We start from the raw sequence: 15,138 nt of genomic DNA on the forward strand, positions 1-15,138 counted from the left end.
TTTAAAAGTGTTTCCAGTAACACTGTAGATATTGTTCAGGTTAACAACTGGCTGTCTAAAACTTCTTTATGTTGAGCCACTCACTTTGTTGTTTATATTCCATCTGAAAGTTCTCAACTCTGGCCTGTGAAGAGACCCTACTGTGACTGGATAATTTCTATGCATAATTTTTTGACTCCTCTTTCCTGGAAGAGGTGTATTTTCTAAGTTTCTGTCAGGTGCTTTATTAGCAGAATCCTGTCCAGAAGGGTGAGGTATCACTGCTGTGCTTCTTGAAGTTTGTTAGATTTTCTAATCCTCTCCAGTGTGTTGTCAGCATGCTTTTTTTTTTTTTCCCACCTTCTTCTTAAGCAGTTCTCCTTCCTGTGAGTCCCTTGAGCCTCGCCGTGTTGAAAATCTACTTTGTTTTAGCTTCATTTTGCCTACTATCTTGAAAGCAAAAAAGTATTTTTGTCCTTCTTGAAGGACAGTGACTCCACCTTACAGAAGGGAAGCCAGCACACCCAGTTGGCATCTTGGATAACTCCGAACTCCACCCAGTTTAACCCTCCATACCCAGTATATTAAAAATCAGGGAAATGGAGGTATATGCACATTGGTCTCTTGTCCATAGTGGGAAAGCAATTATTTTCACTAAAATTTTAAGTCTCTTTGTTCAGCTCCTGTCAGCTGTTTGCCACACTGAATTTTACACAATAAAATTCTTTTTTCCATATACTGGAAAACTCTTCATAGAGTTGAAAGTATTCTAATGCAGAAAAAAAAAAAAGGGGGGAAATGAGCATTTGACTAACACTTGGCTATATATTTATTTAATTTGGGAAATGTTTGCTATTGTACACCTAAAGGCTGATTTTACCTGGGACTTCATTTTGACATTGTAACATTGGGATGTGGGGAATCTGTCTTTGCTTCCCAGAAAAACATCATGTTCTCTCTACTTAAGACCTTCATTTAGAGGTGGGAAATTGATGCTACTACAATGTTTATTATTTTTTAGATGCTACATTCCTTCCAAATAGACCATCTTTAAGTAGTAAGCCTCAAGGTGCTTGGAAAAAACCAAAATAGACCATCTTTAAGTAGTAAGCCTCAAGGTGCTTGGAAAAAACCAAAATGTACTAAAAAGTGGTCTGAAATTAAGACAATGTGTCAAAGAGAAAGGGTGTTTTAGGTTATAAATACTCCAATTTAGCTGTGTGTATTTTAAATTATGACTGTAGTTCAGCTCAGAAAGACTAATTTTTTCAGTCTCTAAGACTACACAAATGTCAGCCAGTGCTGAATTCTCAGGATGCAATCCTGCTCAGGATTGCAGATGGGTAGCTACTGGAGAAGTTGGAAAAGTGTGCATGCAAATCCAGAAACAGAATCTGCCTTTAGTTGCAAGGCTTGCTTTAGTCAGTGTCATAGGAGATAGCATTGCACCTCAGGCAAGAAAATGTGAATCTTTAATGTTTGAGACAGATCTCATGCTTAAGCCCAGAAACTGAAGTATAACTGTTGTTTGTTTTTATTTTAGCAGGGAAAAAGCAATAATCCCAACTGGCAGTCCAAAAATAACCAGATTGGAGGGTGGAAGGAAAAGGAAGGAAAAGGGAAGACTAAAATGGAGAGGTAAATTGTTATTGTGTAGCCACAATTCCCTTGCAAGGAGGAGCAGGGAGGCAGCATTTTATCAGCAGTACGTGGAAATGCAGTGGTGTATGGTGACTGTGCAAAGGAGGAGCAGAGGCACCACTGCTACACCACACCATTTGAAATGATTAATGAGATTTATGGGAGAGAAAGGAGAGCATCTCCAGTTTTCTGGAGATGTAAATACCTTGTGGTCAGTTGCTTCATAAAGTTCCTTAAATGCCTCCTGAATACTGGACTGTTTCTAGTAATTCACTATAATGTTACCTCTCCCCATTTCTACGGTGACTCCTGGTCTCACATAAATAGCTTTAGTCTGGGTGGTTCAAGCATTGGGAAAGTCTGATTCTTATTTGTGATTCCTCTCTCCTTGATCATCAGATTAATGGGGGGTGTTGTGGATGTTGTGGGATTGTGGCATGTTTAGGCTGTGATATGTGGATATTTTGCATCCTCTTTGTATTTGTGCAAATGGAAAACCTCAACCACAATGGAAGGAAAGTTATGAATCCTGAGATGGATTCTACCTTTTTTCTGATTCAGAAATGAGCTGTGATATGATATTATTTGAGGACTGGAAATGTGATGGGAGGAAAGTAAAAAATATGAGACTCTAAAAGTGCTCTGAACCCAGTCTCAATATCTGTTGCTCTTTTTTTCCTCATGAAAATAAATTTAAATGTTTCTTCTTGAACATTTTAAAAGTGCAGTATATTCCTCCTGGAAAGTACTGCTTCTAGATATTACATAGGCTGCCATTTTTAAGGTTTGAACCATAAATGCAACACAGAGGAACATTTTGATAGTAATTCATTTTATTTCTTTATATTATTTTTTATTTTATGGCTTTGTTTTATATTACATGTTTGGACTCTAAGCCTTTCTTCTAAAATTTGCATTACAGGAAAAGTTACTAGTTTTCTCTGGTCTGGTGTAACAGAATTGATGGCAAGATGTAATTATATTCCTTTAAAGCTAAGTGGTCTGGAGAAGGCTGAAGTAACCCATGCTGCACTGAAAGATTGCAAATGTTTCACTACTGAAGAAAATGCAAAGTCCTGTGTTTGGGCTGGGATAACCCTGCCCAGCAGCACAGACTGGCAGGCCAGCTGGCTAGCAAGCAGCCTGGTCACTTCTGGAGGTATTTGTGGATGATGAGTTGTGGATAAATCTGCAGTGTCCTTGCAGCACACAGGCAGTCATGTCCCAGGCAATGCTACCAAGCATAACCGGCGAGTCCTTCCTCCCCTCTGTTTGGTACTTGTGGGACCACATTAGGAGAGCTGCAACCAGTTTGGAGTCCTCCACTAAAAGAAATGCACTGATGTGCTGAGTTGAGTCCAGCAGAGAGCTACTAAAATGGTCATGGGGCTGGAGTACATTTGAGGTTGTGCAGGGTGAGACTGAGAGAACTAGGTTTGTCCAGCATTAAAAAGAGACAGCTGATGAGAGGTTTTATTGTTGTCTTCACTTACCTGAGAGACACAGAGGAGACAAGGCCAGTCCTTTCTCAGAGGTGTGCAATCTCAGAGGTTCTGCAGGACCAGAAGCCACAGACTGAAGGAAACACAGGAAATTGTGACTAAAGAGTAGGCATTTGGGGAAATGACCATGGTAAAATTATGAGTATTAATTCCAGTTATTAATGTTCTCTTTTTCTAAACTCTGAGTCCTCACACGTGGGCACCAGTTATTAATTTTCTCTATTTTATCATTTCTTTTCTTCTTTGCTTTTGTTTCACGAGTTCTTTTACTCAGAGTTTGGATTAAAAGGCAGAGGACTCTAGGTTGTTCTTCGGACTTAGATGTTTATTATTTTCTTATCTATAGCACAGCTGCACAGGATGTGCCTCTTAGTTAACAAGGTGGAAAATGGCCCCGAGTTCTAACTTCCAAGGTCTTTTAAGGTTCAATTTACCCAATTATGGAATGCCAAGTAATTTATTTTTACTTATAATCCAGTAACTAACTATTCATGATCCACACTGCAGGTTTTTTGACCCAATACCAGAATACCCAGATTTGTGAAGAAGAAGGAGAAAAGAAGAAGAACAAATCCACACCCCAAATCCTCCATATTGTTACACATATATATATTATTATATCCCAGAAACCTAAATTCTCTAAGCCCAGGGTTCCAACACATGAGAGCTGTGTACTGTGAGGCTGAGGGATCTCCATCATTGGAGGTATGCAGAACTTGGCTGGACTGGCTTTGAGATGGGTGCTTGGACCAGATGACCTCTAGAGATTGCTGCCAACTTAGATGGTTTTGTACATACTAGTGAAAAGCCAAGAGAGAGATAAATGGGATTTCCAAGAGAATAATGCAGCACAGGAGGCTTCTTCTTAGTTAGAATTATGTGCATGTTTGTGGGTTGGAGTTTGTTGGGTCTTTTTGCTAAAATCCTTCTGTCTCTTTCACCTTAACTTACTTGAGAACATCTCTGTAATTTCTCATTTTAAGATGTTTTGATTGTATGCTTGTCAGATTTGCAATCATAACAATTTATTTTCTTTCTCATAATAACTCTAGCAATGGATATGGGTCTTGATGATCCAATGCCCCATTTCTTTGTAAGCTTTGATCAGTGAAGTAGATAAAAAAATCAATTTGTGAATTATTCTGGTTCAGATTTTGCCTGGATACTGTCTGTAAATAGTAGAGATGATTTACACTTATCTTTATCTCAGTTTCTGCTTCAGGCTCTCAGCAAACTTCAGCAGCTATGAAATGGATATGACGGACGATAGCAATATTTAGAAGGCTCTTTTCAGTACTGTGGTTCTAGCAACTTGTTTCACATGTAGTAATTTTAAGTTCTGGAGGACAAGATAAAGAGCTAGCAATCTTCCAAACAGGTGAGACCCAGAGCAATCCAGTCTCTGATGGCATTACTTTGTAAGAAGGATGCAAAAAAGTACATTTTGTGTGCTTTACTTTAAATCACTTGCTAGCTTTAAACCCATTTGCTAGATGTTGTTTACTCTCTGAAGGCTGCTTTCATGGACCTTCTTGAGAGCTGAAGTTACTCAGCAGTTCACCTGCTTTGAACTCACAGAGATGGGCAGCTAACAAGAAAACCTCCCAAGCAAGGATTTCCACGTACCAATGTGACTTACTTGACTTGGATGGTTTCTTTATGAACCGTGACATCTTAGTCATCTGCGTATCTGGGTTGTGCACTGTGTTTGGCCCTCCCCTTTCAGGAAGGTCATTTGGCATCTCTCCTGAACTCAGTTAATGACTGTTCTTTCCTCCTGTAGAAGTCTCACAGTATCCCTCCTTTCCCAGGAGCCCTCAAGGCAGGGTGTGAGCTGCATGAGCTACTCTGGTAGGGGCAGCTCATCATTGCTGCATTGATGCAGGAGCTGTAGGGCCCTGCTGTGCCCCATCAGATCAGACTTTGTCTGTTTGTGCACAGATAAGATGCCAAGAAATACATTGTCACTGCTGAACCAGCTTATCCCCCTTGCAGCCTGTTCCCATGGAGAGCAGTCTCTGGCAGGCAGGGCACCAGGAACAAGTGACACAGATTAGCCAGGCAGTGGCTGGCCTCCTCTCAAGGGGAACCTGAGTGCCTGTGTTGTGCAGTGCCCATGGACTGGTCAGCACAGTGTTTGTGTCCACGTATGTCCATGCTAAAAATGGAGCATCTTGGGACAATGATGTGTGCACGGCTGGGCTGGTGTGTGCAGAAGACACAGTCCCTTCACCGATGATGGCCTGGGTAGGCTTTTGGTGTAGCTGATGTGACTTTGTGATGCAGCCTGGTCAGATACTCAGGGCAGCAGTCAGACACTACACCCTGTGTCACTTCACTGTTTAGTACTCTTTTCCATTAAGTAGAAATTGAAAGTGCTTGTGCTCCTGGTCCTGCTCCTCCTAGTCACCCGTAGTGGTGCTGGAGAAAGACATAGCTTATACACACCATGTTAGAACAATTTGGATTATCCCGAGAAGAAAGAAATAGAACTGAAAGAGTGAACTGAAAGGAGGGAATATCACAAAAAAATTAATTGTTTTTGTTTGATTTTGTAGTCATTACCTCATTCTCCTTTGGATAGGTTAGAATTTAAAATTTTATATAGCAATTTAAGCTAATATTAAACTCATGTATAATCAGCCCTTAAAGTCTGTTAACTAGTATTATACTCAGAGAAAAGCAATGAATTGCCAGCTTCCTGAAATGTGTATACTTCCTATGAACTACGCAGACTGCTCTAGAAGAATCATGTCATCAGTTTGGCCAGCTGACAAGGCATATGGCAAACTCTTTTATGATGTCTGTTATCTGTAATGATAGCTGTTTGTGTAGCTGTGCTATTCACTGAGTGAGAGTAGAACAGTAGTGCAGCAATTGCTACTAAGTGGAACAAACTGCAAAAGGACAAAAAAAAAAAATTGAAGACCAACATTTTAGAAATGTGAGAAAAAGAAAAGCAGCACAGTCACCCAGGAGAGTTTCTATAGCAGCAGTGATCTGAAACACCCAGGAGCATTGCCAAGAGCTCCAGTAGGTTGTTAATCAAAACTTCCAAATCTCCTGCCAATCCAAGGCTCTCTTAGCATCAGAAGGGAAAGCTGTCACATAATGATGTGATACTTTAGTTACATAAAGAAATTTTCAAATTGTTTTTTGTGAGGAATATTCTTGTCCTAAGCAGATTTTTTTTATCTTTTTTCAGTCTATAAAAGTATCCTTCCCATTGGAGTAATGTATTTTTATACATTAATACATTTAACTCTTAATAAGCATACAGGATACTTTTGGATACCCTAGAGAATACATTTTCTTTTATTGGCTGCAATTAGGTGTTCCAGTAGTAAAATGCAAATCTTATAATTCTTCCTAGGAACAGCAAAAGGTAGTAGTAAGAAGATTAAGCAGGTGTCTGCGTAAAGCAGACACTTTAATTGCAATGTAAAATTTAAGTAAACTCTGTAAAAGTGCTCCAGTTATCTATTTAGGTACCACTGAAATATGGCTTTGCTTCAGGCATTGAATTAATTAAAAGATAGCGTCAGCTGCTTCCTGTTTGTAGGGATAGTTGGTTTCTTAATATTATCACACAGCAGGCTTTTTTTTCAGCTGATGCTGACAAATCCCGTTATCTAGGAGTTGTTTCTATTGCATAATCCTAGCAACGGTGAAGGCAGCAGTGATTTCAGTCTTTTCCATCTTAATTTTCTGGGTGGTGGATTTTTCAGTTTGCTTGGAGGAGGAGGAGAAGGCGGTGGGACATAAAAGGAAAGTGTGCTTTTTGGCATGGTTTTCCCTTCCCACTGCTTGCCTGGCAAGCCCTCGGTGATCCCAGGGAGGATGCTGGAGAGAGGAGGGAGGGAGGGAGAGCAGGAGGCAGAGGCAGTAACCGCTGGCCATTCGCACCAGGAGTGTTCTGTGGCAGTGCGCTGTTCACTCTGCCAGTGGAGAGGTCAGTGCTAATTTATACAGTCTGGCGTGTTTCTAGGAGAAATTCACTGCTGAGGGAATGTCTGCGAGTACACAGGGATGCCAGTGAGCTCGGAGAGCTGTGGTTTTAAGCTGTGTTTTTATAGGAGCTGTGCTGCCATAGAAACTGAGAGACTATACGTAAGCTTTGGCTTTCTATGTAAATAGCCGTAAGTGCCTTTGGCCTGCCTAAATCTTGGGAGAGAGAGAGATTTATGGGGCTTAGGAGAGGAGAAGTTCCCTCCCCCATGACCCTATTTCCCAAAAATACCATATGTCAACAGGATTCTTTTAAGGGAGCTGTTAAGAATATTAATGAAGCAGAGCATCCTGTGGTTTTTGTAGGATAACCCATGTCAGTTGATTTGGAGAAAAGCTTTCACCAGTATAGTCTTCAGCCTGTAAAAATGGAGTGGAGAAATTTGACACAGAAGTATAATTCTGAGTATTGCTTTACAGGTCTCAAATTTCATGTTATAGCTGTTGTTTAGCCCCGTATACTTTTGCTTTAGCACAATTCCAGCTATTGAGAGTAGAGTCATTAATACCATAAAGATCTCTGTGTGACATGATAAATCAGTCTGTTATGGGCCAGAAGGCATGCTCAATAACCCTAGGCAAAATTAATGTAAAGTAATAAACCCAAGAAGATGGTATGTATAAACTGAAATATTTTCAAGCCAGTAGGGACACTCTTTAACTCAGTCAGTAGTAGTTTAGCTTTTGTTTAGCTTACTACACTTACACTGTAGCTGTATAAGAAGTACACAGTCTTTTCTTGGATCACAGACTAGTTTAGAGTGCTGAAAGAGCCTAGATATTTTAATGGAGACACAGGAGGAATAAAACCAAGGCTAACAACTTCAGATTTCTTTGGAAATGAAGCTTTACCCAAGAGTCAATACAATAATACAATGTTTTGCCTATCCATCAACTCCCCTGAAAGGCACGGCTGCACTTCTGTCAAACATGAGGTGGTTGTCGATGTAGGTAGGTGCAGGATGGCATTGATCTAGTTAGGTGATGTGACAGCTTTGAACATCATGAGTTTCAGTGCAGGCTGGAGAGCCCAAGCAAATACTCAGAAAAATGACTGGTCTTGAAAAGCCTGTGGCAGAGCGTGTTTGGCTATGGATGGGTGCAGTGCTCTTAGTAATTGCAAGCAAGATTAATTTTCCCATTTGATTTGGACATTTTAAACTGTCTGAAAACTGTGTATCTAGTCTGAGCTATGTCTGGGTGCCTTTTCCTGCCAATGGAAAAGTGATGATATGTCTTGTCTTAATGTGGCTAGATGAAATTACATGTGTTGAATATCCCACTTAGATTGCTACTGAACTGAATATGATTTTATGTACTTCAGTCCATCACAGGCCCCCACAAGTGGCATGCACCTCCAAGTATTGCACTCTTGATTCAATGGAGATGATCAAAAATCACTTTTTTAAAAGAAAATAGCATACTTGGATTGCAATTCTGTGATCAGGACAGACCACAAATTGGAATTTTATACTCAAATCCATCGGTCATTTATGTAACAGGCAGTCTAAATCATGCTTGGGATACTGGCAGTCTACTTGTAGACCCATAAATTATTGATCTGCTCCCTGCAGATAGTTTGCCCTTTCTGACTTAGACTACAATTATTTACTGCCTAGGTTTTTTACAAATGCCTGTGTCACACAAGCCTTGTTAAAAATGATAGAGGCAAAGACTTCTTGAGGAGATGTGAAAGATAGAAACTCTGTAAGAGAGTTCAGTCTCCTATGTGATACTGGGTTGGTCAGTTTATGAAGACCACTTTTTCATGGTAGTCTTCATTACCACTTCTCTATGGAAACAGAAAAGAATAACTTGTACAGAAATCTGAAGTGGTTTAGATCCTTTTCACTGATTTTTTTCTAGAAATCCAGTTACAAAATGATCAGGAAGTTGTTCTAAAATCCCTGTAAAAGGACTCTTTGCTTTGCAGCAATACGTTTAATGACAAAGGTGCTTCATATCGGACTTGTTTTAATAAAATGCAGTAACCCCTGTGAACTTTGAGTGTGACTTAAATTGCTGCACTTTTTTTTAATTTACTTTTAATTTGGCAGAAACTGATGGTTTGATATTCAATTTAAAAAGCTGTTCCTTTTATGAGATGTGTAATGAGTTACAAATGTAAATTTGACCTAGGAGAAGCACAAGAATTTTCTAGTGCACTTGGTCCCCTGGCATTCTGCCCCAGAATGGAGATAAACAAAGACATACAGGCTGAAGGAAAAATATACCTTTGATATCTAACGTGGTTTGGTTTTTCACAATTATTGCAGAATCCTGAAAGGGCAGTCGTATACACATTGGGCCACTGTGAGAAGGGAGTGTGAGAAGGACTGGAACATCACTAGGAATCAGTCATTTCTCTCACAGGTGTTTACAGCTCTTCTGTGAGGATGGCAGAAACAAGAATATCACCATAATCCTTAGCTATGGGAAAACCAACTTTTGTTCTGAGACCCACATTTGCAGCCCTCGCTGACACATACAATTGTGTTACACATTTCAGCTGGGCTCCTATTCCCATAATTTGTACTAACAAGAAAATGAGTCTCTTCTCAGAATCGCATGTAATACACCATTTCTATTTTTCACATTCAGCCCACATGGTGCTATGCCTGAATAGAAGCAGATTGGCTTCCTTTTTTATTCAGACACTCTGGCTAACCCTTACATACATAAAAGAACTGCATCAAAGTTACCACCCACTGAACATACACATTTTTTTCATGAATTGGGTCCAATCCCTTTTTAAAGGAGCTGATAAAGGGATTGGGTAGTTTCTTTGCATGTTACGCAGATTCTTCCCACTTCACAGATTCAGCAACAGCTACTGTTGGGAGCTAAAGAAGCCATTTTCCTAAGAACTCAAGTGAAATATTAGTCCTGCTCCATAATAAGCTTAGTGAGTATTTACTGGATACTGAGGTAGTGAAGAACCACTAGAGATCTTGAGTGGAATATAAATAGATTACCTTTTACAGGGTCTCAATGAGAGGAAGCTGAGAAATATGTCAGCTGTTTAATTATTAACACTCAGTATAAATCAATAGCAAAATAGGCTTTGATGGTGATCTTCAAAAGGGTTTTAATCATTACTTTCCTCAAATACAGAAAGTAAGTCTGAGCACTGGGGGTTTAGCCTGTGTTTCTCTTAACTGTACTGGAAGGCTGCCACTGTGATATTGCACTGACTTTAACACCAATAATTAAGATAGGACCAGTCTTTTAAACATATTGGCATTTGGGACTACTGCTACCACATGGCATATCCGGGTAATTCCTGAAGCACAGATGACAGACTAATGAACAAAATTCACTTAAATCCCAGTGAAATTAATTAAGTTGTATGACAGAACTGTAGATTTTGGGCCCATGTGATGCATGTGCATGGCACAGAGTAAAGTCAAAAAGTTTATTGTGTGATGCTCCACTGCCACCTGCCAGGATACTGATGAGCACACGGGGTCCTGGAGACAAGGACAACTAGGGAGTCCAATTTCTTCACCAGCCCGCTTTGACAGTTTTAATTTGTGCACTTCATTTTGCATTTTATTTGATATTACAGAAAGATATGCTATGTATGCCCCTGGGGCCTCTATTCCCTAGTTGTATAGGAAAGTTGTTCTAAGTGCGGTTGGCAGGAGGTGTGGGATGCAAAGTAGGGTGGGGCAGGAGGAGAATAGCTTAATGCAGGAGCAAGTGACATTAAGAGACAAGAATAATTTTATAGTAGAAAGTAGAGAGTAAGAGTTGCTAAACTTTCTGGGTCTTGAAGCCATGCTGCAAAGTGTTCGATAGCCACGGCTTCCTGATGGATCCCTATAGCTTTCCAAAATAGGATATTCCGCTATTCCTGCGGTAAGTCCCCACTCCCTCATTCCATATTTCTGCTTCTTCGACTAAATTCATGTCCTCCCACCTTCCTGCTGCTCTAACTCTGTATTGCTTGCCCTGTTTCTCATCCCTAATGTACAAACTGTACTCATACCAGGTTGCAAATGCTCCAGAACTGCCTCTGCCTCTAAGCACTTCTCTTACAACCTGTACAAGTCCTTGCACACTCCTTCACCTCAGCATCCCTTATCTGCAAGATCTTGGAAGCTTGGAAGATGAATTTAGGGCTGCAGCTGGAGCTATGCTTCCAATATATTTAGCTTCTCTGCAGTCATAGCTAGTCCCTGTCTCTGATCTCCTGTGTGCTAGCCCAAGATGCGCAGACTGGGTCTGTGCTTTGCCATGCAGGCTCCCAGGATGGAGGGAAGCTGTGCTGTTCGTGCTGTGCCCCTGCTGCCAGAAGAGCTCTGGTAGAAGGGCACTGTGCAGGCTGAGCTCCAGCTCTGTGCTCCTCCCTTTCTCACAGTACCCTACGTGAGTGTGCCTACAGTCAGGTGGTAGTCTGACATGGAATTCTGCTTTGTATATGGAGTCTTTTGGGGAAAAAAGTGAGGCAGAGAACAGCTGGGGAGAGTAGGAGCTGGTGTCTGTGAACTGCATTAGCTAGTCCAAATCCAGCTGGTGACTGATTTCCTTTCAGTGTCAGTCAGTGACTTGGAGGTGGGCTCACTGCTGAAGCCATTAGGCCATCTGGGTTGCCCCATGGGTTATGCCAACCCTCTATGTTTTCCGATACGTTCCTTTTTTTTTTTACAATAATGAAACCTAAACTGAACCAATATATGTAACTCTTCACAGAGTCAATTACGCTACCATTGCAATTTTGACAGATACTATTTAAGCTGTAGCTTATGTCACTATTTTTTAATCCATCTGTTTCAGGACTTAGATAGGAAATATTTTCGTGGGGTGATTTGAAAATCTGATCTGCAAAAACTTTATTTTGAAGTCTGTGTGCTTCATACCACACATGAAATTTACTCAGTACATTTGTTTTACTTATTTTCTGGTATACTGATACTTGGTCATAGGAAGAGTGTTTTTTGGTTTTGTAAACAAACATCTAACAGCCATACTAAAAATGTCAGAGTGCGTTACTTTCTTCCTTCCTTAACCTCCCTGCTCACATCGTTTTCTTTGCTACTGCTATTGCAGTGCCTTCTTCAGTTAAACAGATAAGCAGACCTCTTCCACTGCTCATGCCAACATATATTGTTTGATGTGGGGTTAATAGCTCACACTTGCTGCTGCTTTACTGCCATTTGCCAAGTCAATATGAGCTTGTTCAGACTTTGTTCAGTCCCTGTAGCTTCAGAATTTGAGCTTTATTGCCTGCTTCTAAATGTGCGCCTGCCTCTTGGATTAGCAAAGTACTTCTGCCAGGATGACAAGATTTCATACACTGAGCCATCCAGATCATCTTGCCATAATCTCACAATAATAAATCTTTGAAAGAAACATTCTCTTCTAGAAGTCCTGCTAATGTACACTGTGTTCACTAAGTAAAACGGTTTAGAGCTATGAATCATTTTATTAGAGTTGTATGTATCATTTTTCCACAAGGGAAATTCAAAGAATTATTGATAGGGAATAGCATGAAATTAAGTCCCGTCCCTTTGTTTTTCATATCATTATCTTAAATTTTACTGTTCAAAAAGATATTTTTCAGTATTTCTGTTCTTAAAGTTATGCTTGAAAGAAATTTATCCTTTCCATTTTGTGCCCTTTGCTTTTTCCTTTCAGGTATTTCTACTACAAATAATGTCATATTTTAGTTCAACTTATTTATAGGATATTATTATGCTGATAGTTACACAGCATTTTTTAAATCCCACAGTGGGTCAGTAAAATGACAAAGCTCAGTAGCAAGTCATCTGGGAAGACATATTACTTGTAACCTTCCAAACTGTTGAAATGAATTCACATGTGGATTTGCTTTTGCATTTGTTTTTCCTAAACCAGTTCCTTGGAGAAAAGTAGTGTAGTGACTTGCTACACAGGCAAGTTTTTCATTTTGTATCATTTGATCAGGCAAGCTCATTTTGCTGAAAGGCTTAATAAATAGTATCCAGTGCACTAATCAGCCGAATCAGTGAAAGCTGGTAAAGTTCCATCTGCAGAGGACTGGTATGACAAATATATCACCCCAAGTACATCCAAGCAGATCCTGAGCTGTGTAATACAAATGACCAAGACCAGTTCATGGAATAGTAAAAGTTGTTGGCTTTCAATAAATGATTGAGAATGGAACAGTAATTCAGAACTTAAAATTATGATATTTAAATTAACCATCGTACTTCATGGGAAAGAACCATTTTCATATCCTCAAATACTTAACAGTCTGTGACTCAGGCAATTGCTATCTGAATCATTTTGTATCCTGGAACTGTAAAACTTTAGGAAAATTGTGCAATTTTAGAAGAAAAATGCAAGAAAAAAATCTTAAAGGAAGTGCTTCTCTGTGGAATGTACACTTTGTGCCCTGTTACATAAACTTTTTATTTAAGGAAGGAAAGGTTTTGCTTTGAGGATGCCCTGTTTCTTTTTTTCAGCAGACCTGAAAAATTATTTTCATGAGTTACATCTTCAGAGGTCCTTGCTGGTATTCAGGATACCACATTGTTTAGCGAACATGTTTTTATTCTGATCAAATTAATAATTATTTGCCAGATTTTTTTGTACCTCTCTTTGCCCATTCCAACTCTTTTTCTGGAGTCTGTAGGAGTATGGAAAAGGTGTTCCTTTCCATGGCAATCACCAGCATTGCACAGGCATTATTAGATTTCTGTCAGTTTTTGTAACTGGAGTTCTGGCATGCTGCTATGGCTGTTAAAATAGGATTGATTAATACGCTTTTCATCTTTGCATGCTTGTGAACAGGCTTACCTCCTAGCGTAGCCTTTTATTTGTCCTTTTGATAGCTGATGCTAAACTACTTATATCTTGATTAATCCAATGGTCGTATCTAAATTGGAAAAAATGAAAATAAAATTGGGTATTTTATTTAACTTGAGCTAAGAGCTTAGAATTTAGTCTAAGCTAGTTGCCTAATGTGTCTCTACAGGCATTGGTGAGAAAAGGACAATCACAGAGTATAGTATGTTTCTTCCCATTTAAGATATTTTCACAATTTAGAGGATTTTCTCTCTGTTTTCTACTACGTGAAGCTTAGACTGAATGCCAGCCTCCAAGGTTTGATATACAAATACAAGCTGTATTCCCACATTTCTTTCAGGCGTGCAAGACTGAATTGTAGAATGTATACATGGGCTTCACTGTCTGACCAAGGGTGGCATATGTTGTTGCTTCTGGAGATGAAGTAAGCCAGATACATTTAACACAAATGATGACCAGACGCAGTTTCAAAAGCAGCTTCATAAAGATATTGCCCCAGAAGTCTGCCCTCGTAAATTGTATCCACCTGGAGCCTTTTTCCACCCTTTTGTTAAATGCCATTCTCTGTAGTAAGAGTTGTAACACTGGCTGCAATTTTTACAGTTTTCTCTGAAATACCTAGTACATTTTTTTCAGTACTGAGAACTATTAATAGTAGCTGTTAGAGGTAGAAGAGTAGGGCTATCAGCGCTGGCAGGTGGTCAACGATGCTCTTGAATTCTGTGCTGTGGAAACAAGTGATTTCTGTCCCCTTGGTTGTAACAGGGTTGTCTCTCTCTGCTACTAAATGGAATGTTCATGGCTCCACTTGCATGTGGTTGGCACACGCTTGCTTTAGGCAGGTGCTTTGTCCTGTTGAAATTTCTAGCTCTTGGGATGCTTAAAACATTGCACGTAGAACCTATTTTACCTACTGGCACCTAAATTTAAACTTCCCAGCTGTGAACATGCAAGGCTGTGTTTAGAAAGCCCATATCCCAGCCTGTCCAAAAGAGCTGCAGAAAGGCATGTCTAGATTAATGAGCAAGGAACTGATATTTGCTGTGCTGTAAGGAAGCTGCTGTCTTATTGTTGCTGGTCAGATGCACTGGAGGCTAAGCAGTCTGAAAATGTTAATTGCCTTTTACCATAGCTGGGACTATAATAAAACTTATCACTTCTTGCATGTTTTCTTCAGTAATTTAATTTTCTATGAATGTGAATGATTTAATTTCAT

General features: G+C 39.8%; 1 protein-coding gene across 5 annotated transcripts in view; it reads left to right on the plus strand.

Annotated features, from left to right (window-relative positions):
- Positions 1 to 15,138, plus strand: part of DLGAP1 (DLG associated protein 1) — a 414,737-nt gene that overhangs the window by 108,374 nt on the left and 291,225 nt on the right. The window contains exon 3 of one of the 5 annotated variants that reach the window (XM_039548527.1): positions 1,523 to 1,617. The exons of 3 other annotated variants lie outside the window; for them this stretch is intronic. The gene's annotated coding sequence lies outside the window, so the exon portion shown is untranslated. The remainder of the gene's footprint in view (positions 1 to 1,522; positions 1,618 to 15,138) is intronic. One more of the 5 variants, XM_039548528.1, reaches the window with a different exon arrangement.

Source organism: Corvus cornix, chromosome 2 (assembly GCF_000738735.6).
Source record: "Corvus cornix cornix isolate S_Up_H32 chromosome 2, ASM73873v5, whole genome shotgun sequence".
Lineage (NCBI taxonomy): Eukaryota > Metazoa > Chordata > Aves > Passeriformes > Corvidae > Corvus > Corvus cornix.